General features: G+C 42.0%; 1 non-coding gene across 1 annotated transcript; it reads left to right on the top strand.

Annotated features, from left to right (window-relative positions):
• Positions 1 to 3221: 3221 nt before the first annotated feature.
• Positions 3222 to 3294, top strand: Trnav-cac (transfer RNA valine (anticodon CAC)). Its single transcript has one exon. It is a non-coding gene; the product is annotated as a tRNA-Val (tRNA).
• The last annotated feature ends 543 nt before the right edge of the window (positions 3295 to 3837 follow it).

Genomic DNA, 3837 nt, shown 5'->3' with positions numbered 1-3837 from the left:
TATATATTTTTTTTTTATTTATTTATTTATTTATTTATTTTTTAAGATACATACAGTAATTCGCCAAAGTAAAAGAAAATGCAAAAAATGTTAAGTATGATATATAAAAGAGCACATTGAACAAACAATAACAGACTCGTTGGCCCGTATGAGGCTGTTTGTGAGAAGATTCACTACCTAATTTGAAGTAAGAAATGTAGGATAGAAATAGTAATAAAAGATGAAGGTTAGGTTCAGAGAGAGAGAGAGAGAGAGAGAGAGAGAGAGAGAGAGAGAGAGAGAGAGAGAGAGAGAGAGAGAGAGATTGTCGCAGTACCAAACAAGTGGCCGGGACAATGACAAAGGTGTACACGCAGATAATTAGAGATGATTCATCGGGTGGGGCGGCGTGGGGCGGTGGGCACTGCTATTTGGGGTGGGGGGGGGTGGGGGCTGTGGGACACACGCCGCCAACACGAGACCAGACATGCACCGTAACTCAGCTGCCCTTCCCTGCCCCGTTCCTGCCCCCCAGCCCCTCACCCATGCTCCCTACACACACACACACACACACACACACACACACACACACACACACACTCTCTCTCTCTCTCTCTCTCTCTCTCTCTCTCTCTCTCTCTCTCTCTCTCTCTCTCTCTCTCTCTCTCTCTCTCTCTCCCAATACCCTTGATTTATTGCATTTTATTTAATCTTACCGTAAAATTTACCAAACTTGTGCATTTCATTGATTTTTCTCCTTCATTCCTTACGGCTTACGAGTTCTTGGTCACGCGCCACTTGCCGCTCGTCTCTGTCCCTCCTGGTGCAGGTCGGCTGCAGCGTAGCGTGGATGTCACTGAAGGAAGGAGTGCCAGTCCTAAGTGTCAGCCCGTAAACACATGTATGGTCTGCTTGCCTCTCTTGCCATCCCTCACCTTACTTAATGCTCATCTTCTCACATTTATTTCACGTTCGTTCATATTTCTGGTTTAAAAAAGTGACTGTCATTATCTGGCGCGTGCGTTCCTTCCGCGTAAAAAGGCATCACTCGCAAGGCTTTCTTTGTTTCCTGGCTGCTCTTCTCGCCGGAACACGAGCATAAAGCATTCCGGGATGTGTTCTCACCTTCCCCGGTGCCGAACGAGCGCCTTTATGATGCTTTGGTTACAGTAATGAAGGAGAAGTCGTGCTCAGAGGACAATGGACGCCCGCACCCCCACCGGTCCGGACAGCGCCGCTCCTCGCCGACCCGCTGCTTCAGTCATGGACGCAGAAAATGTACACATCAACAACGCTGAGACAGAGTGAACACGCGATAATCGGAGATAACATTGATACGCGGAGGTGAAGAAATCAGTAATTTATGATAATCTTAAGATAAAGGAGATGGGCTCACGCTGGCCCTGTGTTACGCGGCTCACTGGAACGAACTCGTGACCCACCCTCAGTTTGTGGCCTCCTGGCGCCGGCCCCGCGACCCTTCCCGCGGCCCGTGTGGAGAGGAGGCAGGTGGAACTCAAGGCGAAGAGGTGTTATTTTACGTAGTCTCAATTAATGAAAGTGAGTGAGTGACGTCACTTCTTCATTAACTTGGTATGTTTGTCTCTTCTTTAATCGGAACATACAGTACATCTGTAAAACTATTTCATGTAGCTTCATCTAGCGATTAAAAAAGGGTTGAGTAGACACTTTTTCATTAGCTAGCAAGTTTTGTCTCTCGGTTATCAGAACACTAAATATACCCATATTACTGCGAAGGTGAATAGAAAATATACTGCAGATTCCATAAGGCTTACTGCATGCGTATTATAGGTGGGGATGATAGGTGAAAATAGGTAGATACGTTTTACACAGGGACCGCCACGCGTAGATTAAATCAATGCAGCTTCCTTTATTTTTTCAACTTCTAACAAACTGTGGGATAATGTGGTAGTGGGAAAGGCTACAAATGTCAGGCAAAAACAAGACATTTTTTAGGAAAGAATCTGCTCATTTGGTGCGTCTTGTAATCTCCCATGCGTCTTATTAGGTATCAGATACATACAGCCTTTAATTTCATAAGGGTTAATCTAATATAATATGATAGTGTAAAGGGTTATGAATACCAGGCAAAAACAAGACGTAAAAAAGGACCTGTCTACTGGGGGCGCGTCTTACAAACTCATGCGTCGTACCAGCCATCAAATCCTGGTCTTTGATTACTACAATTACTTAGGGTCATCACGGGCCTGGAGTGATGGATGGTCGTGGCATTGGTAGTCAGGGCGAGGCACGACGTGGGAGACTCAGCCCAGCCAAGGCCCATAACAGCCTCGACTAAACATAACAATTTGCGTATATAGTAGACAGTTAACATTTATCATTAGTGGTGGAGATGCTTTTACTGTACTAGATGGTTTTACTGTAATGGGTAATTGTGTTGTGTTGGTGAAGAAGTATTTTACTAAAGCCAGTCATGTTTTGTTTTATTTTATTTTTAGAATGTGAAGTAAGTAGAACTGGTGGTGGTGGTGATGGCGGTGGTGGTTGTGGTGGTGGTGGTGGTGATGGTGGTAATAGTAGTAGTAGTAGTTGTTGTTATTGTTGTTGTTGTTGTTGCCGTAGGAATGGTGGTTGTGGTGAGTTGGCAGTAGTAGCAAAAGTAGTAGTAGTAGCAGTAGTAGCAGTAGTAGTAGTAGTAGTAGTAGTAGTAGTAGTAGTAGTAGTAACAGTAGAAGCATCAATAACAGTAGTAATAAAAACACTAGTAACAGCAGTGGTAGCAGCAATAGAACTAATAACAGTAGGGCGTAACTCAAGGACAGCCATTCAGGTGAGCTTAGGAAGACAAATCACAATTACACGATCCATAAGCATTAACTAACAAATTTATATGAGAATAACTTATCCAGCAAACACGCTACTGTACTAATCATTTTCCTTCTAATCTCACAGTATATTTGGAACCAACGCTTAATATTTTATCGTCTATACGTAGGAAAGGAAAGTGTTAGTACGTAAAATTAAGTTGAGAGTTCTTAAAGCGAGGAATGATTGGGTCACGTCCATCATCATCCCCCTCCCTTGTTAACGAGCTCTGGGAATCCTCTCTCTCTCTCTCTCTCTCTCTCTCTCTCTCTCTCTCTCTCTCTCTCTCTCTCTCTCTCTCTCTCTATTTTTATTTATTTCCATAGTTTCACGTTTTCTTAGCCAATTTTCTTTTATTTTCCTCGTTATTTTTTCTTTTGTCCCAATCTCACATCGTTTTCGTAGTGTAGTGGTTATCACGTGCGCCTCACACGCGCAAGGTCCCCGGTTCGATCCCGGGCGAAAACACACACTTTTATTTTTTTTCCAGATGTGGCTCATTAGTAGTAATAAATAGATAAACAGATACCCTCTTTATTTCGTATATATGTATTCTGGTATCTGTTCTTTTCATGTATTATCTCTTCTTTCCTGCATTGTGTTTCCTTCTCTACATGTGTCCTCTCTCATTTATCTCGTTCTTTGTTATCCTTCCCATTTTTCTTTCTCTATTTTCTCTGCATTCTCTTTCAATATTTTCTTCTAGATATTTCTTTCTTTCTTTCTTCTTTTCCTCCTCTTCATTGCATTTTTTTTCTCTTAAATCTTTATTGCCATTTAGTTTTTTTTTTCGTTTTTCTTTACGTGTTCCTCCTTATTTTGCAGTTCTGTGTTTTTTTTTCCTTTGTTCCCCCTCTTTTTTCATTTCTTTATTATTTTTCTATTCATTCTTCTTATCATCTCCTTGCTCTCCCCACCTTCTCTTCTCTATTTTTTAATCCCTTCTTGTTTTCTTTTTTCTCTTTTTTTTATCTCTATCTTTTTCTTCCTTTCTTCTTTTCCACATGTGCT

This window comes from Scylla paramamosain, chromosome 6, assembly GCF_035594125.1.
Source record: "Scylla paramamosain isolate STU-SP2022 chromosome 6, ASM3559412v1, whole genome shotgun sequence".
NCBI lineage: Eukaryota > Metazoa > Arthropoda > Malacostraca > Decapoda > Portunidae > Scylla > Scylla paramamosain.
This window is presented reverse-complemented; position numbering and strand designations above follow the sequence as displayed.